Genomic DNA, 25290 nt, shown 5'->3' with positions numbered 1-25290 from the left:
TGAAAATAATTGCTGATGACAAATCATTTTAGATTCCCTTCCTTCCTTTTTTATTTTTCTTTCTTCCTTCTTTCATCTTCCTTCCTTCCCTCCTTTCCTCCCTCCCTCCCTCTCTCTCCCCTTACCTAACCTCTCTTTCTCGGTTCATTGGTTTTCATTCTAATATTCACTAGACTTCTCCCTTTGCTAGATATAATGATGCATGGAACCCATATGAGACCACTAAATTAGAAGTTTTATTAAGTCTTCTCTTCTGCTTTTGCCATACTGAAGAGTGGTTTCTGGTTTTGAACCAGGTAGATTTTTCTTACTCCTAACCCATTCTCATGATAGCAAGAATTTTTCCAAGATAGTAATGTTATATTAATATAATGTTATATTTTTCTGACAGTTTGTTTTTCTTTTCAGTTGTAAGAGCCAAATAATTTTCCCAGGTCTCCAAAGCTATCTTGCTAGAATAAATGTTTCCAGAGGAGTCTACCACCAAATGCTGGATTATAATGAAAGTCTATATTTTCTTAGCTATTTTGCAGGGGGGGTGGGCCTTCCGGGGATTGAAATCAGGGGCACTCAACCACTGAGCCAAATCCCCAGCCATATTTTGTCTCACCTCACCATTGCTGAGGCTGGCTTTGAACTCATGATCCTCCTGCCTCAGTCTCTTGAGCCACAGGGATTACGGGCATGCACCACCATGCCTGCTTTTCTTAGCTATTTTAATGCTAAATATTATGTCTCCTTATTATTCTGATTTTAGCCCAAGAATTTGCTTTTCTCCCCCCCCCCCCTCTAAACTACTAAATATAGCCTATATCAACCATTAGGACTTGATTATGTTCATTTAATCAAGTAATTTGATTATATTCATTTAATCAAGACAACAACAGAGAGGGTGAACCTATGTCTATTAGTATAATTATACCAAATTAATAATACTGTTATAAAGCAATAACACTCCTCAGTTCTTATCTTCTTGAAATATTTCTGTCAAAAGACCTAGAGAATAAGTATGAAGAGTTTATTTGCTGTAATGGAGGGAGCTTCACTCAGAACTGGCTGCCTCCTAGAGAGGAAAGTGGCCTAGGACTTCCACACGGGAGGTCTTTATATTTGGTCTGGGAGCCTCCCTCCTCCTGTATTATGTATTTGGGGCATTCATTGCATCTGAGAGGGGGATGGCCTAGTGCACCTGGGCTGGTTTCACCATGTTGAAAAGTTTCCATGGATAACTAAGAGAAACCTATGGGGCAGCTAAGACCCTGACACAAATTACAGTGAATCAGTGTCACCTAGATGATGGTGCCTCAGCACTCTGTGCATGTTTCAACACTGGGAAAATCCCTTAATCTGATGACACCTGGTTCTTCTACGTTAACGTAGTAACTGACAGTGAATGAAATGGGTTTATGGGAGGGATTTCCCAACACCTCAGGTTGAGTAATTATTTGTCACTCAAATGGGAATGAATCCTGTCTTTCCTTCCCCCACTGATTTCTACTCTAACAATACCTGAACTCTGGAGTACCAGGCACTAACCAAAGGTGGAGAGAGGCAGCATCCTAACAAGACACTATAACTACCTGAATGAATGTGGGAAGAAGAGCATGAGCTCCTGCTTACCCTAAAGAGAAAAGGTAGGGTCAACTGTTGGGTGGAGAGAGGAGCCCTTATGGAAGCCAGAGCTGCCTATCAAGCCTGTCCAAGATGACCAGCTCCCTAAGGCACAGAGACTTTGCTGTATAGCCTAGGGGGTAAGGCCAGTGGGGAGCCTGGTCAGGATTGGTGAAATCCTGGACAAGAAGCTGGAGGAAAGGGGCTTTACAGCATATATGTGGTCCTTGGCTAGTTTCTGGTGCTAAAAAAAAAAAAAAAAAGGGATGATGAAGTCATCTTCAGGAAATGGCTGAAAGACACCTGTGGTGCCAATGCCAAGTAGTCTCTGGGATGTCTTGGGTGCCTTCAAGAGTGATGTAACACCTTCTTGTGATGCAACTCCCTTCCTCCCCCTTCCCCTGCCAGTTCCATAGAGACAGTTACCAGCTTCTCTGGTTGGATTACCGGACCCTTACCTCACCTCCACCTTCATCTCTGATCAGTTTGGTGCCATTTTGTACCTATTTTTGGCATAACAGTCAAGGTCCCTTTAAAGTTTTTAGGTCAATAAAGTCAATGGCCTTCAAGGGGTGGGGGGAAGGAAAGAAAGATTGTGGTTGTTTTGGAAACAATTAAACCCCAAAGTTGTTTTTTTCCATCTTGCCACCTTCAAATAATAAACATATAACATATCCCTCCTTTCTAAAAAGAGTTAGTTACATTGAAATAAAAATTTAAAAGGAACTACATAGGCAGAAATTTGAAACGCCTTTTTGTAAGTTATTTCAATGTTTGGAGACAAGAAATTCCTCATGAAATCTGTTACTCTCTCATACTATTCAAAAATATACACACTGTTTTGAAATATTTCACTTAGAATTTTACTGTGTTCTCTGAATTACTGTAAGATTTGAAAGTCCCTATCAGTAAGTTAGGGGAATTAATGTAAAATCCTAGAGCTATGATGACAATGTTGTAATTGTCCCTAGTGACTTTTAGATTAGTGTCAAAAAGGCAAAAGATCAACTAAAATTCCAATTAAAACAAAGTATAATAAAGTTCTGTACAAAAGGCTGACTTCATTAAATACCAGAATTAAATATGTATTTCCTTTAAGAATGCAGCCTTTTGACTCTGTGAAGAGAGCTCTTTTTAATACCGAATAAACATGGCAATGTTAGGCATGAAATAGGTTTAACTCATTCCAATCCCAAATGCAAGAAGGCTGGGGAGTTAAGAAACTAAAATTTCTAGTTTTTTTTTTTTTTTTTATTTCACAGAAACCCAATTGAAAAAGTGTTTAGAGTAGTGATTCCCAAACTTCACTGCATATTAGTATCGCCAGGGGAGCATTTATAAAACTTGATGACCTCTTGGAAATTAAATCATAATATCTGGAGATGGTATCAAGGAATCAGAAAATGTTTAAGGATCCCCAGCTAAAAACAATGTACAACAAAGTTTGAGAACCATGGTGTAGAATTCTCAAACATTAGCATAGAAAGAATCATAGCTACACAGCTGGTCCTTGGAATTAACTTTAGGATCAGCTGTGAGCTTGTTAGAAATGCAAATGCAATTGGTCCTATCACCACCTACTAAAGGAGAATCTCTTAGCCTCTGTTATTTCCAGCTCTCCAAGGGGTTCTTAAGCATATCAAATTTAGGATCTACTGGTCTAGAGCATACAGAATGCATTTATAGACAAGTGGTTTTCATTTGGGACCAACATTAAAGATTTCTTAGCTCTTTCAGAGTGTCCACCATAGTGCTGAGATCGTGTGTTCCATAATATCCTCAGAGACAACCAATTTTTTTTTTCTGGATAAGGTATAAAAGAGGAAGGACCAGTCATTCACATGAAACAGTAAATGTTTGGATTTGCAAGTCTTAATTTCCTTATCTTTTATGTCTAACTGTATGAACTTGGGCAAATTATATCATGGTCTTTCTTCTAAATGCCATAGTGAGAGTCAAAATACATCTATGTGGAAGGACTTACAAACTAAAAATTTTCTACATAAGCATGGTACTTTATAATTATTTTATTTTCATTGTATCTCAAAGAAGGGTCATATTATAAGCATGTACTCAAAAAGGAAATGTTAAATGAAGTTATCTTAGGACCTTAGCTCAGTGATGTAGACAGCTGCAAACAGAGCGATTTGCTTTCTAACAAGGAAGAAGCTAGACAAACTGAAAATTAGAGACTTTCTTAGAAGCCATTACCAAACTGAGATTGCAAGGTGTTGGGTGGAGGCTTATACCTGGGAAAGAGATTAGGGATCCCAGCAGGTGACGGAAGATGCAAGGTGCCACTGGGATAGTATATATTATTTATTCAGAGGAGGCTGCAACCCCCCAGCCTCCAGCTCCATTTAGCCTCCTGAGTTCTTCCATAGGCAAGCATATATATGTGTGTGTTGTGTGTGTGTGTGTGTGTGTGTGTGTATGTATATATCAGGCCAGACCAAAAAAGGCACATTGCCAACAGGTTACATAAGTTGATTCAAGCAAATGTTTATGATGTATGCTAAATCAAGGTGTTTGTGACCTTGGCTACATACTAAAAACACAGCCTACCAGAAACCTTGGCAAGGGAGTCTAATTACAGCCATTTGGGGTCTTCCCTACATAAGGCAATCAACTAATCCTAAATCCGAGAAATAAGACAGACTGCCAGGCAAGAAGAGACAATACTTTTTTACCAGGAGAAGATTCTAAGTCTATAACCAGTAGAATCCAGCTAAAAATTTCACAATCATAAAAAGCCAGAAGTGGGTTAACCTGAGAATGTAAAGCTAGCTAAGATAAGACACATCATCTAAATAGTCTTATACCCACTTGAGAAATTAAACCTACAGTTTTTAAACTTCCCTAGAAAGATATTTCAGGTGCAGAAAATTTCACTGTCAAATTCTACTGAATGTTTAAAGAATAAGAAGCAGTTCTAAACAATCTTTTTCAGAGCATATCAGTTTCAGAAATGAAAACTATGTTCAAAGAAATATTTATACACAAATTTCATAACAGCTTTATTTATAATAGCCCAAAGCTATAAACAACTCATATGTCCTTTATGGTATAAATAATTAGGAAAACTCTTTCCACCTATAGTGTGAGATAGCCATACTATGGAAAAATACTCAGAGATATAAAGGAATAGACTATTGATATTCACAACAACTTGGAAAAATCTGAGAGTAATTATGCTGAGTTAAAAAAGTCAATTCCCCCAAATTACTAACTGCATAATTTTATTTACCTATGATTCTTGAAATTACAAAACTGTAGACACAAACAACAGATAGTGGTTGTCAATGGTTACAGAAATAGTAGGGAAGGGAGAAAAATAAAGTTGTCCATCAAAGGGCAAGGTAAGGTGTCTTTGTGGTGAAGGAAATGTTTTTTATCCTGTCAATATCCTGAATGTCAATATCCTAATTGTGATATTGCACTATTATTTTTTTAAATGTTCTTATTGAGGAAAACTGAGTAAAGAGTACATAGAATCGTGTTATATTATTCCCTAAAACTGCATGTAAATCTACAACTACCTACAGATTTTTTAAAATAATTAATAAGTCAAGAAAAAGAATGTTCTAAACTGTACAGCTTAGACATGAGACAAATAATTAACATTCATATCAATAGAGAGGTCCCACAAATCACTGAAAAGACAATCCTATAAGGAAATGTGCAATGAATTATTATCCAATTAACTTGTGAAAAGATGCTTACCTTATCCAGTAATCAAGAATGCACATTGAAAAGATGAAAATTATTTTAAAGATTTATATGCTGTAGACCTAAAGGAGAAGAGAAATAGACAACTGTATTTATTGTTAATAGTAGTGTAAATCAGAAAACCCTAGAATGGCAACTGGGTGATATCTATCAAAATTTAAGAATATAGTGTACCTATGAATGATCCAGAAAATATGAGCCTATACTCTAAATAACTGCACTGTGGGTCCTCTGTAAATTCAATGTTAGTTCTAGATACTCTCCAAAACAAACTAACTAAACCAATTATTTATGATAAAACTAACTCAAAACCTAACTTTGTGCTTTTGAATTAAATTTCTGGCTTTCACTTCAACAACTGTATCAGAAGGTATTAGAAGAAACCATCTATAAGGTTTCTCCTTTTTAATGTTTTTATTAGTGCATTATAGTTATACATAATACTAGAGTTCATTTTGACATATTCATACATGCATGGAATATAATTTGCCCTACTTCGGTCTTCAGTACTTCCTCTTGATGTGCATAATTCTGTTTAAATTTCTCCTGAATCCTATTTTTAACAAGAGAAGAGACTCCAGGGGAAATCATTTGTAGGAAAATAATTTAGATACAAAAGAATTATGATCAGATAACTATGGTCTCAAGCACCTATAGAAATTCCTTATTGTTTTCCATTTGTCAGAGGATGAAAGTTATGTTTGTTTCACTTAATGAATGTGTGATATTTTCTCAGTGGTAAATGTTTTATTTATTAAAGGTTGCAATAAAGGGTCTGAGTTCATATTTTGATGTATGATTACTGATTTCTTTTAGCCTCTCCACCTTCATGAGTTTTGGTTCCCTGTCGGGATAGGCTCATAAGAAAGCCTGTCCTCCCCTTTGGTGTCTGCAGGAATTCAAACCTCATAAAAACCTCAGTCTATAAAACTTCTCACCACTGTAAAATCACAGGCCTTGCCCTACCCCTATCTCCAGCTCCCCCTAGGATCCCCCTAGGATGTGAATAATAAATTCTTTCATAATCTCTTGGTGTGTGACAACGTCAGTCTCAATCTACAAACCAAAATGTGGGTGTGGAGGTCGGGGTGTGTCTTGTTTCTGTGGAATACCCACAACAGTAACATTATGAGCAGGGTGTGTAGCTGATGACCACCACTATCATTGTTCTCTTGATTTCGCTTGGTAACTGCTGTTCAGCGATGGAATGGAGCTTTCTCTTGCTGACCAGCACAGAGGATGGATTCAAACTAAAAAGCTTCTTATCAGAAAAAGAAACAATCAGGGAGGTGAATAGAGAGCCTACATTTTGGGAGCAAATTTTTACCACACACACATCAGATATAGCACTAATCTCTAGGATATATAAAGAACTCAAAAATCTTAACACCCAAAACAAAACAAAACAAATAATCAATAAATGGGCCAAGAAATTGAACAGACACTTCTCAGAAGATAATATACAATCAACCAATAAATATATGAAAAAAATGTTCAGGGCTGGGTTGTGGTTCAATGGTAGAGTGCTCTCGCCTAGCATGTGTCAGGCACTGGGTTCTATCCTCAGCACCACATAAAAACAAATAAAATAAAGGTATTGTGTCCAACTGCAACTAAAAAATATATTGTAAAAATGTTCAACACCTCTAACAATTAGAAAAATGCAAATCAAAACTAGTCTAAGATTTCATCTCACTCCAGTCAGAATAGCAGCTATTAAGAATACAAACAACAATAAGTGTTGGTGAGGATGTGGGGAAAATGCACGTTCATATGTTGCTGGTGGGACTGCAAATTGGTGCAGCCAATTTGGAAAGCAGTATGGAGATTCCTTGGAAAACTGGGTATGGAACCACCATTTGACCCAGCTATTCCTTTCCTTGGACTGTACCGAAAGGACTTAAAAACAGCATACTACAGGGACACAGTCACATCAATGTTCATAGCAGCACAATTCACAATAGCTAAATTGTGGAATCAACCTAGATCCCCTTCAGTAGATGAGTGGTTAAAGAAAATGTTCCATTTATACACAGTGGAATATTATTCAGCATTAAAAGAGAATAATATCATGGCATTTACAGGTAAATGGATGAAATTGGAGAATATAATGCTAAGTGAAGTTAGCCAATCCCCAAAAAACAAATGCCAAATGTTTTCTCTGCTATAAGGATGCTGATTCATAGTGGGATTGGGGCAGGGAGCATGGGAGGATTAGCTGAACTCTAATCAAGGGGGTAGGAAAGACGTTGGAATGAGATGGATATCATTACCCTAAGTATATGAAGACAGGAATGGTGCCACTACTTTGTGTACAATCAGAGATATGAAAACTTGTGCTCTATGTGTGTAATATGAAATGTAATGCATTCTGCTGTCATACATAACAAATTAGAATAAAAAAAATTTAAAATGCCTATACTACTGTTGCTGCTATCTGTTCTTCTATCTCCAAAATAGACATAGGTCACAGGCTTATAGAGGAACATGGTGCGCCTATGACATAGCTAAGGAGTTAATTCAACCACTGTGATGGAGATAACTTCTAACAATTGGTGATTCTGATTAGAGACTCATGGGATAAAAACCTTACACATGTGAACTGGATAGAAAAGGGCATCAACTACTGCTAGTAACCTCAGAATAAGAAAAGGAGACAGGAAGAAACCAATACAGGGTGAGGAATCCAAAAACTCAAACAAATGTCCAAAAATTGACTCAATTTGAAATATAAAGTTTACTTGAATTTTTGTCAAAAAAAAAAAATAAACACAAACAGGTACAAATAAGCTTCCACATCTGCAAATAGGTTCTGATTTAACTTTAAAATCTGCTGAAATGCATCAATCGGCAAACTTTAATGGACCACATCAATACAAGGGATCAAATTATAGTTACACCTGGAATCATACTAAATTTAAACAAGATAATTCCTACAATCTTAGAGGAAGACATCCAGGAGTATATTACTGAATATAAAATAGTTATGCCTCACCTTAACCATCACAACTATCACCTGGCCTAAATTGCCTTCAATCACAGAACCCATTACCTTAAAATATCCAATTGAAGGCATAAACCCTCTAATGCAACGACTAATAAATTACTATTTAAATTAAATCTTCGGCATTTACTAATTGGCTCATTAATTGACCTGTAAATAGTTTATTTGTCACAATGTAAATTAAAACAGACCTTCAAAGACTGAAGCTTCATACTGTTATAGTAGTTTTTAGTGTTGGGAATATTAGCCTCTCTGCTTCTCCATTTAACAGCTCAATTTAGGATTACTGCAATGCCATATCCCACTCAACAGATTCAGAAGCTAGTAAATAGCTTGCTAACATAGGCTGGCTAAAATGTCTGTTCAACATCAATTTGAGTAGCCCCTCAGTCCTGATTTTTCTTCATTTTAAAAGTGACAAAACACATCTTTTCCCACGAGCTGCCTCAACCGCTTTAACATTGCACAGGATCCTTGCTGGCAAGATCCTATTTTTATCTAACTTCCTCCAGGAGTACAAAGAGGCCATTACCCTGATGATATCCTCCTTTAAAGAGATACATTTGACACACTCATTTTGAATATATAAATACAAAGGAGCTCACAAAAAGGGGGGGAACAAGCCATTGCTTTACATAGAGTGCAAGGCCTCAGTTAAATTCCTGAAAACTATTTGGTAAACTGAAGGCCATATGGTCCTTGATATCATTTAAAAAACAAAAATAAACAAAAAACAAAAAAAGCAGCTATTGTACTATTATTGCACTGATGGTATTTGCAAGCCAGCCCCCTTTGGATGAGACCCCTTCCAACAAAAGTCTCTAGAATTTTTCCAAATTGCAGTATCCCAGGCACTTCTGGTAGCGCTTGCTCCAAAACCACCTTTACTTTAGAGGCTTAATAACAACTTCTCATACCTGGTGGAGGCTCTGGACCACCCATTATGGCCACACATTTCCTATAGATTTATGATGGAAGAATTTTCTTTTTTCATTCTATATAATATGCTTTTTACAGTGGTAGCTGCTGTCCACATACTAGGATTTCCTAGAAATAGAGGCTTCCATAGCCCTTGAGCCTGAGACCCTCCCTGATAGCCAACAGATAGTCCCAACATAACTTCATAAGTAACCTTTGATTTCACCACTGATTTGTAATGTCTCTGTTAATGGGTACAAAACATCCATATATATCTGGATCTATGTTGAATTATATTTTTTCTATTTACATTTATCTATTTATGATAAGTCCACCCAGAATTAAAGGACAAACATAATTTCATACATATCACCCAATATTTAATAGGGTGAGTCCCCTTCTTATTCCTGAATTCCAATTAATATTAGGTGCTTGAAAATTTTCTAGACCAAAACAACATCACCTTATGGATGGGACTGCTTTTCCTTATAGAGATGATCAACCCTACAGTGAATCTCTGGAGTAAATCCTGTTAGCTTTGTGGTTCCCAATCTTTCACTCACATTAGAATCTTTTGAGAGCTTTAAAATATTCAATGCCCATGCCTTACCCATGATGCAATTTCAATTACATCAGAATGTCTGGAGGTAGAAGCCAGACATCAGGATTATTTTGAAGTTCCCAGGTGTTTCTAATATGCACCAGAATTTGGCAACCACTATCTTGAGTAGGGTTAAATAGCACAAGTACCCAGATGATTGTTCACCATTTTAGTCACCATGTAAACAGTCTATTCATTTGTCTAGAGGCCCTGTGATCAAGTTCCTTGATCTCTGGAACAGAATTCTCCACAACTATTTTCTTCCTATACTCCTGTCTCTATCATCTATCAATCATCTATCTCCCTACTTGCTCTTTATGATTCCTTAAACAGGCTGAGAGTTCCACCATCGTACATACTTGACAGTGACCACTTGCCTTCTTTGATGCTCATGTTAGCTGTCTTATTGATATTTCCACTAGATCAACTCGCCTGCCCATCATTGAATTTTTCCATTCTCACAGTCACTCACCTGTAGGTCTAACTAATCTTAGGTTATCATTGTTCTTAATCCTGAATGGCACGTAGAAGACCAAGCCTTAACCAATTCCCAAATGATTATGTTGAAGTATTTTTGTGATTTAAATTGTATAAAGCTATCAAGTCATATCACATAGAAGTAAAATTCAAAGAAAAAAATCGCATCTCTGACAAACAGAAACAATACTTGAGGAATCCAAAAAAAAAAAAAAAGAATTTCCAGGACAAATTTTTTGGAGGCTTCTTTATTTCCTAAGACATTTAATGGGAGTTTAAACATTTATATTTCATAATGAAGTTTCATAGTTTTATTTTTAATTGGATTTTATCTCATATTCTGGTCTTGGCTGAGCTTCAAAGTTTACTAATTTGTGTTTGGTGCCCTAATTATTAGTGCACTTTGCTGACACTCTGCGGAATGGAGCCAATTCTCCACATTTGGTCAGCTTCCATGGCAAGGTAAATATGTCAGGCATAACTGAATTTAAAAAAACCACCAATATTTTGTTTTAACTGAAGCCAAGTAATCTCAATAGCTGTTTATTTTTATTTGTTTGTTTTTAATTAGAACAAAGATATAAAATTCTATTTGTTCAAAGTTAGTCTTAATTGCACTTCCTCAAATTTATTTTTTCCTGTTTTATTTTCCTGCCATTAAGAAGTTTTGTGATAATACACAGTGGTATTTCTGGCTTTTATCTGTTGCCTACAGTTTAATTTTATTCACGACTTTCACATTAAGGCATCTGAATTTTGTCTTATGGGTATTTATTATTTTTGCTGCTCTTTTCACTGACTGAAGACATGCCTACGTTTATTACTTAAGATAAATTATGGCGATACCCAGGAAAAGAAGATGTACTTCTTTTATTGTCATGTGTCATTCCTACCTTCCTCCATCTTTGTGATGAATAGCACCCAGCATCACCTGGAGCAGGTGAGACATCTCTGGCAGAAAGGTCATGGTTATCTCTTGTCTAAGCCACATATGCAGAAAAATGTTCTTGGGAAAGAGACTAAAGTATCCTTAGTGCTAAAGTTTCAGGAAAGGGATCCATGTACCCACTAACCATTCTGTCCTCATTTTAGATTGTGATGTGTGTTGGTGTATAACAGAGCCTCTTAATTGGAAAGATCATGAGCTTTGCAGTGAGGCAAAATTGTCCTCCATTTCAGCCATAGCACTTAAGATCTGAGTGACTTTGGACAAATTACTTAAACCTTCTAAGGTCTAATATCATCATCCATAAAACATGAATATAGTGCAATCCTACTTGTGTTATTGAGAGGATTATATATGAGAGCAGGTTTTAAAATTTCTTCTCAGCAGAATAATTTTTAAAAGACAAATTATGCATGATATTTATGCACAGAAACCTAACATGAAAAGTAGATTAAAAATTGAGCCTCTTGGCAAAAAAATTTGGTGTTGTTGAATTATTTGTTAAAATCTTTAAGAAGTAAGATATGAGGGATAAAGAAAGTTTTGTTTGAATTTCTGAAGGTCTCTAGATGAAGTAGACCCTAGTTTATTCATTGAATACCTTTTTGGAATACAGTACCTTATGTTTGACACTCTGATGTTTGGGGAATATAGTGATGAGCAAGACAGAGCAAATCCATTCCTCTGGATTTTGCACTATAGCTAAGGAGAACAACAATTGACAAATAAGCAAATATATTTATGATCTATTTGAGAGCAAGAGGTTCTTTGATGAAAATAAAAATAAAATGGGAATTCCAGAAGAAAGAGATTGATTTCTGAAATGATGGTAAGGCTTCAGGAAACAGTTAACATTGGAGGAGATGTATCCTTAAAGAAAAGGAAGTATTCTAGTCTGGGGAAAATGAAGACAAGCTATGCCTATATCTGAAGAAAGGATGTTCAGAGTGAAGAACTAAACTCACATGTGCTAAGTAGAATCATTGTTGACTCATTTGAAGAAAAGAAAGTAAACCAATATGACAGGAGAGGAGGGAAACTGCAGGGACTAATAGGAAATGCAAGCAGAGTTAATCAAAATTCTTCCCTACTGGGGATTAAACCCTGGAAAACTCTACCACTGAGCTATACCCCCAGCCTTTATTATAATTTTTTATTTTGAGACAGAATTTATCTAAATTACCAAGGCTTGTCTTGAACTGTGGTTCTTTTTTCTTTTTTAATAAATGACAGTAGAATGCATTACAATTCTTATTACATGTATACAGCACGATTTTTTATATCTCTGGTTGTTCTTTTGCTGTATCCTCCTCGGTCACTGGGAGTACAGGCTTGTGCCACCATGTAGGGGCTTTGTAAACACATTAGGGATTAGGATTTTATTACTTACCCGTTGAGAACCCATTGTTTTTAAAGAAGACAAGTGGCATTATTAAACTCATTTTTAAAGGGTTATTTTGCCTGTTTGAGAAAAGATTATAGAATGCAAGGGAAGCAGTCAAAAACAAATGAATTACAACAACCTAAAATAATACTGATCTCACCAACACAGTGTTAAGTGAAATAAGTAATCCTGCACAGAGTCCCAAAATATGACACCCTATTCTAAATCTCAGAACAAATGATAAATTTTATGGATAAAAAAATGTAAATATAATTAAGCAAAAAAATCACATTGAAAGAGAAAATAAGGGACCAATGAACACAGGATTCAACATGAGAATACTGTAGATATGGTGAGACAGATGTGGTGGTAGGAGTCATATGATTCCAGGAAGGTTATTGGCAATATTCTGACTTTGTGTGGGGATGATAGATCCATGGATAACTGTTATTTTTTTAAAAGGATATTTAACTATATATCTTAAACCCTGTAAATGGGTAGGGTAAGATGAGCTATGAATTAATGGATAGACCATGTCATGGATTAAATTTATGATTTAGATAAGCCAATGAGGTCCTTTACAGAAAGTACAGATGTCTTCTCCACAAAAGAATAATTCAAATATTTTAATTATAGAGGAATATTTCTAGGATATTATTATCATGTATATCCAAAAAAGTTTATATACAAGTGTACATAGATATATATTATATTTGTGTGTATATACTTACCAATTTTAAATAATTTGTCATAGAAATATATCAAATATAAGTAATAAGTTTATTATTATTTTATTTCAAAATAGGCATTTTAAAATAAATAACCCAATTGATAAATGGGCCAAGGAACTAAACACACACTTCTCAGAAGATGATATACAATCAATCAACAAATATATGAAAAAAATGTTCAACATCTCTAGCAATTAGAGAATTGCAAATCAAAACTACTCTAAGATTTCATCTCACTCCAGTCAGAAAGAATGGCAGCTATTAAGAATACTAACAACAATAAGTGTTGGTGAGGATGGTGGGGAAAAAGGCATACTCATATATTGCTGGTGGGACTGCAAATTGGTACAGTCAATATGGAAAGCAGTATGGAGAATCCTTGGAAAATTGGGAATGGAACCACCATTTGACCCAGCTATCCCACTCCTTGGTCTGTACCCAAAGGATTTAAAAACAGCATACTACAGGGACACAGTCACATCAATGTTTATAGTAGCATAATTCACAATAGCTAAACTCTGAAACCAACCCAGATTCCCGTCAGTAGATGAATGGATAATGAAAGTGTAGTATAGATACAAAATAAAATACTATTCAGCATTAAAAGAGAATAAAATCATGGCATCTGCAGGTAAATGGATGGTGTTTGAGAATATAATGCTAAGTGAAGTTAGCCAATCACAAAAAAAAATGCCAAATTTTTTCTCTAATTCAAGGGTGCTGATTCATAATGGGGTTGTGGGTGAGAGGCATGCAAGGATTAGATGAACTCTAGATAGAGCAAAGGGGAGGGAGGGAGAGGGAGGAGAAATGGAGATAAGAAAGATGGTGGAATGAGATGGTCATCATTACCCTAAGTACATGTATGAAGACACAAATGGTGTGACTCTACTTTTTGTATAGCCATAGATATGAAAAATTGTGTGCTATATGTGTAATGTGAATAGTAATGCATTCTGCTGTCATACGTAACAAATTAAAATTTTAAAAAAAGAATTAAAATATAAACATTTTAAACATTTAAATTATATACTTACTAGAATAAAACTTGTTTTAATGGAATATAATTCATATGTAAAATGGAGATAATCATAACAGATGTATTATTTCTGGAAATTTTCATTTAACCCTTTATATTATTCAAAATTGAAAGTATGGTTCTAAGTGGAATATATTGTGATATTTGATTTTAATGACCCTTAGCTTAAATGCATTTCATAATGAAAATTAATCAAGTTGAAAAATGAATTCATTGGTTTATGCCATCAACCTCATTTTGTAACTTTATCCATAAGCTATGAAAAGTTTTGTTATTCCTGTAGAAATTCAACTAGCAAACTCCCCTTATTACACTCAATTGTTTTTGCAAACAAATTGTACATTTACATCTTTTATTTATATATATAGGTAGGATATTTGATTCCCAAGCTTTGAGAGAACAACTTTGGACCAATTCATGGTTGCTATATCTATATTTTTTTCAGAGGCAAAAAATCATACAGCCATGGAAATATTTCCAATTATTTTAATGTTTTTCATGTTGGAAAGGTTTTTTTCTTTATAATTTTAAAGCATCTTTTTCACCATAAAAAGTATAATTTGACTTTTCTTTTACAAATTCACTTAGAATACTTTAGAAAATACTTTTGTCATAAAAAAGTACTTTTTGTATTTTTAAATATGGAATTTCTTTAAGTGCAACAACTCTTCAGTAATTTGTCTGTAGATAATCAATTATTCACATGTGGAACAATAATATTTTTAGGTCAAGGGCTGTACTTTGAAGATGAAGAGCCTACAGGACCTCCTCCAACATGTCTTCGAAGAACTTGTCAGAACCTTTCTGATCCAACTACAGTCACCTTGCTAAGCCATACTGGGCTCCTTTCCCTTACTGTAGATGTACCATGCGTCCACTCTTTCTTACTTTCTATTTATTTTTCTGAATATGGTACTCTTCATAACCCTTTCTTTCCCTCCAGGAAATTTTTAGCATTCACCAATATTCAAAGTAAATAACACCAATTGTTCAAAATCTTTTTTATAGTTCCTCTGCATAATTACTCTTTTCGTGACCAGTGTATTCACCATCACTGACCAAGCTCTATGACAGTATATGTCACAGGGTATTATAGTTTTCAGTCCATAGGATTGCTTCCCTTGACAGACTGTTATCAACTCTGAGGAGCTCAAACCTTCTAAAATATGGACTAAGCTTATTGAACTTTATATATCATCTACAGTGTCTGGGATATAGTAGGAATTCAAAACTCCTTTCAAAATGAATAATGAAATAGAAAATGAGCAACTGTTTAAAAAAATCCAGTGAATTGTTAAATAGGACTAAAAGGGAACACTGAATTCCAGCAAATATTCTGATAAAGTTAATTTAATTTTAGAAAACTTGAGGTCTGGTCTATGCAGATAATTGGGAAGTGTACCAATAAATTTTTGTAGTCATCCCTGGAATATTTTAATATGCAAGCAAAATAGTCTATCTCATTTCAACTTCTCATCAACACATGGTGAATCAAAATCAGCTGGTGATTCCAGGGACTGAAAAAATTGAAAGATAATAGAGGAAATGAGTGCTAGGCAATACAGAGATATGGCATTGTTACTATCCAGCAGCTATTTTCATGTAGGAAACATCCCACAAACTCTCAGTTACTAACAATTCAGGATATACCTGGCAAATGTCTCCAGAAACCTGCAGAAGGAAATAAGACTGACCTCTAACATTTTATGGAAACTCAATGACTTTCAAAAGGGCTTCGTCAATTTAAAAGCACCACAAGTTGCGAAACAGAAATTCAATGACATGGGGAAAATGTTTCAGCACGAAAATGGAAAGAGAGACCACCTCTTGAAAAGGTTTTGGGAAGTAGTCAAGTAGCTGTAGAGCTGGCCTGGGAGTAAAACTCAAGATTCAGAAGCTACACATCATAGTAGTGAAGCTGCCTTCATGGCAAGACAGGATGGATGCCAGGGGTACCTCCATTTGATCATAATGACCACTATCAGAGTTTAGGGGAGCCCTGTTAGATGTTAAAATTCCCAAAGACCCACCCCATTGTTTTATTGAGAAGCATTTACAGGATTGACTCATCTTCAGAAATGATGGGTGATGTCTTATGCCCAGACATGCCATCTTTTCTTAATTTAATGTATTAAACAATGATACATCCTGCCTCATTAAGTGATCACCTTAATTATGACAATGGATGACTGTGATCATTAAACTAATGACATCTGTTACCATCAGCCCAAGGGGTAATGAATGAATTACAAGATGAAATGTATATTTCTACATAATGCCCAGTGATTGAGAATGAGGGTGACATAGCAGGGATAAGAATACATTCCAGGAGCTTGAAAGACAGAGTTTTCTTTCTCTCTAATAATCATGGAATGAGGCAATTCAGTTTCCAAAGTGTATTTGTGGAGAAAATATTTATGAACTATTCAAACCAATAGACTCAACCAATCTGTTGTTCTTTTCTCAGCAGCGATTTAGACCAAGAGCAGAGTGTGACAATAGGTGACCTGAAATATTACAGCATAACCTGCCACTACCCACTGCCATTTTAGATGTTGCCATTTAACTGCTATCAGTGTTAGGAAGGGATAGTAAGGGATGTGTAGCCCCCCACACTGTCTTCTGAAGACCCACTTTCCAGATTGCTTTCCACTTGTCCAACATCAAAGCCAAGCTCCTCTGTTCTGTCTGTCTCCTTTGGACCTTCACCTTGTCTTTTTAAGTGATCAAGAATTAATTAGAACTGGATGCAGAGGTCCACGCCTGTAATCCCAGCAGCTCAGGAGTCAGGAGGATGGCAAATTCAAAAACAGCCTGAGCAAAAGCAAGGTGCTAAGCCACTCAGTGAGACCCTGTCTCTAAATAAAATACAAAAATAGGGCTGGAGATGTGGCTCAGTGGTTGAGTATCTCAGTTCAATCCTTGGTACCACCACCTCCCCCACAAAAAAAAAAAAAAAGAATTAACTTGAGACAATATTCATATGTAATATCTCTCTAAATTTAGACAAAACTGACTGGTAATAGAAAACATACTGCCAAAGATCTAGTTACTTGAAATTCAGAGCTGACTGAGTCAATATTCAGTTCAACAGAAATAAATGTAATGTTCTAGGTTCAGAAGACAAATATAAAAAGTAGAAATAATAGGTACCATCCTTCTAGAGTTTCTTTTTACTTAGACCATTAGGAAGCTCCCAATAAGCTCTGTGTCAGTTCCCCTGATGTCGGCATTAACTATTCTCTGTGGAGATTTTGTTTGCTCTTGCTTTTGTATTTATTTATTTATTTTTTTAGTTTTTTAGTTGTAGATGGACACAATGCCTTTATTTTATTTATTTATTTTTATGTGGTGCTGAAGCTTGAACCCAGTGCTTAACATGTGCGAGGCAATGCTCTGTCGCTGAGCCAAAACCCCAGCTCCTTGCTTTCTATTATTTTAGGCTTCACATTTAACCTCCAAGTGAATTTTTTTTTTACTTTTTGTGATTTTATAATTTACCATATTTATTATAGTTGTATTCAAATTTTGCAAGTGAGTAAAATGCAATCAAATGTCAACCCTGAAAGAGAAAATTGAAATAAACCAGTCTATCAGTCATGTCTATGTAAATCACAGGACTAAGAGTTGATGACGAGTTGATGTAAGTAAAAGTACATCCAAATTTTTAAATTTGCATGGATGTGAGTCATAGAACACATTGTTATATCAGGAGTAATACTTTCACTGAACATTTTTGTATAGTGTATTTATATTCTTGAATAATCAAACCACATTTGGAAATTTGTCTTTGAATCTGAAAACCACACATTAGAAGACAATGAACTCCTGGTAGTAAAATCTGACAATCAAACTGCAAACATGAAGAAAAAGTCTGCCTTGAGGTCTTATTTTTAGTATCTCCACTTAAACTACCCAAAGTTTCCTCCATTCAATTACAAGTTGAATTCGGACAGCACCAAGGAAAGCCCATTGAATATTGCATCCATAAAACACATTCTGCCAGTTCATATTCATCTAATATGTCACTTCATATCATCAGCTTTCTTGCTGCTTTTGAATTAGCCAGACATGATGGGGTTAATAATGTTCCTAAAGTATTCCAAATTTTATAACATGAGCAAAGTATGCATGCAGTAGATCGGCAAATGTACAAATGCCCAGGTTGAATTCATCCCTGAGCTACAGTAATTTCTCTAAAGTAGAGACTGAAGTGGTAAACTTGATCCTGAAGAAAGCTCTGATAAATGCCTATGGAGGTTGACATTATATGTGAGTGGCAGGTTTATTTGAGGGTTCAACTTTGTATTAAATTAAGAAACATTCACAGAAGATAAGTGCATGGAATAAATGTCTTTTAATTTTCCCCAAATTTAACATCAAAGTATGATACATAGATTAAGATGATTTTTCCCTACACAATATCTCCCTGCTCCCTTTTTATCAATTGAATTGGCAAGGTCCTACCAAGACCTAACTTCAAAGAAACAATTTGATTTTTCATTCCCACTTATCATACAACTGAATAAAACAATGCATTTGCAATTCATTAAACAACACGACATAAGGAAAGGGCAAAGTCATTGAAAAGCAGGAATCATGATCACCATCTTCATCATCACCATTGTCTTCAGTTTCAGGTCATCAATCATTGCCCTGTATTTCTTGATCTCTTTTCTAAGAATAAACACAATCTTAGGCACTGAAGAGAGTGTTAGCCAGTACTAAGTGAAAGAAATCATGATATTAATGTAAAATTTTACCATAAAAATAGTTTCAATATTTTGTGAGTGTTTTAAGAGAAGTAAAATGCAAATCACAAGAAAACCATCTAATATTAATGCACTCAATTTTGCTCAGTGTTATCAGGCTAATATCAGTGTAATCTTCCACACTTTCCTCTTTCCACAATCTTTAGTAATCCTGAGATGAAACTCAACAGGGTAATTAGGATCTTGCACTCTCCAGCCTAATGAGCTACGTTTGCATCCCACTTCTACTAGAGACTAGTGACTTGTAGCAAATTTTATATTTTCTCTGTGCCTCAGCTTCCTATGCAGTAAAATGGAGATTAGAATACTATATCTACAGCTAGGGATGTAGCTTTGTGGAAGAGCACCTGTGTAGCATGCATGTGGCCCTGAATTTGATCCCTAGCACAGAAAAGGATGAGGAAGAAGGAGAAGAAAAGATGAGAAAGACAGTGAAGATGGTGAACACAAAGATGAAGAAGGAAAGAAAGAGAGAGGGAAAGCCATGCCCCAGGCACCATGGCACATGTCTGTAATCTCATGTACATGGGAAGCTGAGACAGGAGGATCAAAAATTAAGGACAACTTTGGCAATTTAACAATACCTTATCTCAAAATCTTAAAAAAGACTGGAGATGTAGCTCATTGGTAGAGGGCTTGCTTAGCAAGAACAAGGCCCTGAGTTCGGTCCCTAGTAACAAAATTCAAAGAAAAAAATTATTGAAAACACAGTAATATATTTACCTCTTCGGGGTGCAAAACTCGATCTGGCCTATAATAAGCCTAAGAAATTTTGATAATAATGATGATGAGGGTAAAGTGTGAATTTATCTTTAAATGATTTCTTACAAGACTTTCAAAAATAACCAGGGCAGAGCAGGGCCTGGTGGTGTACACTTGTAATTCTAGCGACTCAGGAAGCTGAGGCAGGAGTACAAAGCCAACCTCAGCAACAGCGAGGTGCTAAGCAACTCAGTGAGACCCTGTCTCTAAATAAAATACAAAATAGGGCTGAGGATGTGGTTAAAGAGTTGAGTACTCCTGAGTTCAATCCCCAGTACCAACCTCCCCCCAAAAATAGCCAGTGCAGAGAGCCACAAACCTATAATCCCAGTATTTGTGAGGCTGAGTCAGGAGAATCTCAAGTTTGAGGCTAGCCTTAGAAACTTAGTGAGACCCTATTTCAAAATGAAAAAATAAAAGCCAAATGTCTGTACTAAAGCACCCCTGGTTCAATCACTAGTTCTGAGAACAAAAGCAATCATAAAGACAAATCCAGATACATTTACCAGACTGAAATTACTGAGACAAAATAATTGCTTTATCTATTTGAGACAAGATTAAAATAAGAACCACAAAAATAAATATTTCTCATGTGGGCCTTTAATTTAAAATTAATTACTAAGAACTTTCTACCTTTCTTCCATATCCACAAGAACTCAACTAAATGAAGGTGTATTCAATATCTATTGCTGCATAACAGATCAACCCCAAATTTAGAGGCTTAGAACAATACACATTTATTATAGTTTCTGTGTGTGAGGAATTTAATTATGGCCTAACCACGCCTGCCAGGTTGGAATAAAATTCAGAAACGCTTTTTTTTCCCCCCCTCCTAAAGTCAGAGGATAATATATCCTTCCACTGCTTCTGAATCAGAGAGAGATTCAGAAGTCATAGTTACGATGGAGAGGGCCTGCAACAGAGTCAGGCCAGAATTAAAAGGAGCCTGTTTTAGTCAGCTTTTTCAGCACTATGACCAAAAGACCTGACAAGAACAATTAGAGGAGGAAAAGTTTATTTGAGGGCTCAGGGTTTCAGAGGTCTCAGTCTGTAGATGGCTGACTCCATTCTTTGGGACCTGAGGTGAGGCAGAAGATCATGAAGAAAGGGTGTGATGGAGGAAAGTAGTTGAGGATATGTCACCCAGGAAGAAGAGAGGGAGAGATCTCTGTTCAACAAAGACAAAATATATACATATCCCTGGGACCTGGGACCCACTTCCTCCAGCCACCCACTACCTGCCTACAGTAACCACCCAGATAATCCCTATGATGGGATTAATTTACTGATTGGGTTAGGGCTTTCATGACCCAAACATTTTACCTCTAAACATTCTTGATTGGCTCACACATGAGCCAATCAAAACACAGCAAGTGTTCCATATTAAAACTTTACAATTTTATGTGTAAAATCTCTAGGAGGCAGGTCCTATTATCATTCTCTTCATAGATAAAGTGGCTGAGGCATAAATAGATTAATTGGCCCAAGGTCATACAACTGTTTTAAAAGTGAAACTGGTATTTCAACCCAGATGTCAGGATCCAAAACTGCACCTAAGCACTGATGAAGGTGCTCTCCCAAAAACGTAGTGGCTCCAGTGCCCATCCCATTCCATGTGCAAAGAAGAAGAATGGCATAAGAGGGAGGGAGGTTAATTACATTAAATAAGAAAGAATATTCAAACAGGGCCAATCTAGAGATATTTTCTTTCACTGCACTTTGTTATAGTTTTTATCAATGTTCTAATAAAAGCAAACACTGTTCAAATTGGTATGTGTGGTCCTATATAGTCATGACCACTTTTGTTATATAGTTTATCATTCTCTTTCCATGAGATAAGTTCAATTATTTTCAAGTAATCCTTCCATTGCCATCCTAAAGTTCTTATTAACAAAATTCTATCTGGTGATATAATAGATGAGCAGGCAAATCTTAATACTATCATCTTGTCTGTAGTAAGCAAAACCTCATATGTAGTAATGCCTTTTTAAAAGGCTCCTTCTTTGGTTAGTATTTAGAATACTATACTTGTTACTCTCTTTCCCTTGCTCCCTCTCTCTTTCATGCATAAAGAAATGAATTTCACTTAGAATATTCAAGTAGGGGCAGGGGATCCAGTAGTTTCCAAAAGATGTTCTCTGGATATCTCTGCTCAAGCCATGAATTTAACCATCAGAAACAAGCAAAGGCCACATAGTTCTGATGCTGCAGAAGTCTACCAGGCCTGGAAGGAGAGGGCATCAAGACCAATGCACATATCCATAAGAGGTACAACCCACACCAGGTGATTTTGAGAAATAAAATAACTGCAATGTAGATTGCTGAATATCCACTGTGAATTCCAGTTGATGGATATCAGACGTGTAAGGGCTACTTTTATTTTGTTTGGGGTGAGGGTAGGCAAGGGTGAAGAGAAGGACTAAAACAACTCACCAAGTTGGTTCCTCTGTTTCCCTTTTCTTCTACTAAAGATTATGTGTTCCTTGAGGATTTTCAATTAAATAGGAACCTAAGACATTAACCTTTTCTATATATAATATATCCATCATAATTGCTTTGGCATGCACTTAAAATACTTGGCTGGGCCCCGGGAAAAGCTACCATGATATCGAGCAAACACTAGCCAAAACTTGGTCCAGGCAAGTCTTGAAGAATATAAATGAAATGAATCATTTTAAGCAGGATCTTTTATGAGTGTAATTTTGGATTGGAGGAGAGTCCAAAAACTTTGTTCGATTAACTCTTTTCTAAAATAAGATTATACTAAATAGCCTGCCCTCTGTAATTTAAATATGAAACACATGTATAAAGCTTTATCGTTTACACAGTAGTTTTACTTATGTTATTTTATTTGATCCACAGAACAACTGTGACCTAGAGCAGGAAAGGAAAGCTGAAAGAAGACTGAAGAAGCAAACAAGAAAAAAGAAAAAGGAAAGAAATTAGTGGTACGGTGATAATTGAGCACTGAGATGTGCTAAATCCACTCCTAGGAGTGTGTGTTTTATACTCATACACTCAGAAGTGAGCAGATGATCCTCAAAGGCATGTGGCTACTGAAAAGGAATTGGAACACTTAGGGCCATCCTTAGAGGATGCTTTTCTCACAAGCAGGAAGCGAAATTTTTGTTGTTATTCGTTTCTTGTTTTCTGTTGTTGCTCCTCAGTCTTTAGTGAAATATTAGCCTTTTCTAGCTGTTAGACAAAACAATAATTTGGCTTGCTAAAATACTTAAGAGATTTCAAGCCCAAAAAATATATTTAGGGACCAGTAAGGTTTGGAAAACAATAAATACTGTGGGAGGCTCCAACTAGATGGCAGACCTTATGGGGAGAATAGTAAATTCCCCTTCATGCTCACCAAGTCTAAGAAATTCTGAAAGTAATAAAAAAATTAAAATCCAAAATATAATTTTAAGACATTTACCTGGTTTGCTTGAGACCCATAGCATGTGTTTCAAATTGCTCCTGAATAGCAATATTCAGGATTGCAAAACTACAGTCATGAATTGTTGGCCAAAATTAGCTCTCTAACTTAGCTATAGAAGTATAATTACTTAAATCAAGAAAAGCAAACTAGACATGCAGAGAACTTGCTGGTGAAAAAATGCACCGTTGAGCCCTGGTAGACTGAACACTTCTAAATGTTTGTGTCGGATTCAATTTTAATGATTATTTAGCAGTCTCCTACCTGCAGCATCAAAGTTCCCAGGGCACATACTAAATTGAAGGATATTTGTAATAAAAACATATAAGCCTCCAACTCTTATTTTTACCAAACATTAATAAAAATTGAATTAGAAGTAAGTGCCTTGAAAGGCTACTGGCAAAAGGTTTGAGTATTGTAACAATGTGAAGAGGATAAGAAAAGGAAATGCTGCCATTTTTATTTCCTTTTTTTATTATAGTAATAACATGAAAACCACTTTAAAAAAAAGTTGTGTAAAAGTCCAAAAAATTCATTCCTACATTCTAATACATCTAGAAAGAACAGATTCTATTTTTTTACACACTGCAAAGAATACAAAGATATGAAAGGAAGTCACCGTGATTAAAACCTACACAGCTACCTCAAATCACAATAGTAATTCTGACTCCAAATGCCCTTTTCATTATTTTTAATGAAATGCGACTTCATTTTCCCACACACTCGAAATTGTGTGAGCAGAGAGTTCAAATATGTAAATGGAGCCAAACCATCCAAAGAATAACTCCATTCTCTGTTTCCAAAGGCCATGTAAGGACACCAGCTTGTGCCAAGTGGACACACGGAAAGAAGAAAAGCAGGGGATGTTGTTTTATTAACTTTTTTTACTACTTAATCTCTTTAGGACTTAAGCTTATTGCAGTTTTGTAGCTGGTTTTGTTTTCCTACCCTATCATGAGCTGAGTTGAAACTGGTACTTGGTCATATTTAACCAGTTATCATTTCATAATGTAGCTGCCATTTCAGATTGACAACCCACTGGGACCAATGCCAAGGTCCTTTGTGTTCTACTATTTCACTGTCTAAACATAGGCATTATTTTCAACCCAGGGGTACAGCAAAAAGATTCCTGGTTTGGGCACTGAATTACCTATGTTATAAATCCAGCCCCTCCTTCCAAAAAAGTGAGCAAATGCTTCTGTTTTACTACAAGTGACACCATTCAATCTGATCACTGTGTATTCTATCTCTCCTTGTTTCCTTGCTTTATTTCTCAATGTGAAGAAAGTTTGAGGTGATGGGTACGTGGACTCAAGGGTGCAAGGTAAGGGGGTGATTCTTAAAAAGCCTGTAAAATGATACATACCTGACTCTTGGTTTACTTTTCCTCTGGTTTACTATGGACATGGCAGCCTTGTTTCTTTTCAAAAATTTCAAGATCATTCCAACCATAGTGCTTTAATCTTTGTTGCAATGCTATGCCTAGAATGTTCTTTGTGCAAATCTTCATGTAGCTGGCTCATTGTTCAGGTATGAGCTTTTATCTCACCTTCTGAGACAAGTCTATCTGATCCACTTATTTAAACATCTCCACATTCCTAGGTTTCTCTGGAGCCTCTTATCTCTTTTACTTCATCCATAGTACTCACCATTTTCTCATTTTATTTGAAGTAATTATTTCTTTGTCATTGCTTTGCTCCTCCTTTTCAGACTAGAGTATGAGCATCATTTGAACAGGGATCTTGTCTTCCATTCACTGTTCTATCCCCAGATTCAAGAAAACCACTAAGATGGATCTCTCATTTAATTTAATTAAATTTAATTCTACATACTACTTTGTGTTCAGGTACTCACAACTGCAGGTGAAAATGAATTGTTAGAAACAATGA

General features: G+C 35.8%; 1 pseudogene; it reads left to right on the top strand.

Annotated features, from left to right (window-relative positions):
- Positions 1 to 1704: 1704 nt before the first annotated feature.
- LOC114099449 (barrier-to-autointegration factor pseudogene) lies at positions 1705 to 1987 on the top strand (annotated as a pseudogene).
- Positions 1988 to 25290: the final 23303 nt, after the last annotated feature.

This window comes from Marmota flaviventris, chromosome 14, assembly GCF_047511675.1.
Source record: "Marmota flaviventris isolate mMarFla1 chromosome 14, mMarFla1.hap1, whole genome shotgun sequence".
NCBI classification, from domain to species: Eukaryota; Metazoa; Chordata; class Mammalia; order Rodentia; family Sciuridae; genus Marmota; species Marmota flaviventris.
This window is presented reverse-complemented; position numbering and strand designations above follow the sequence as displayed.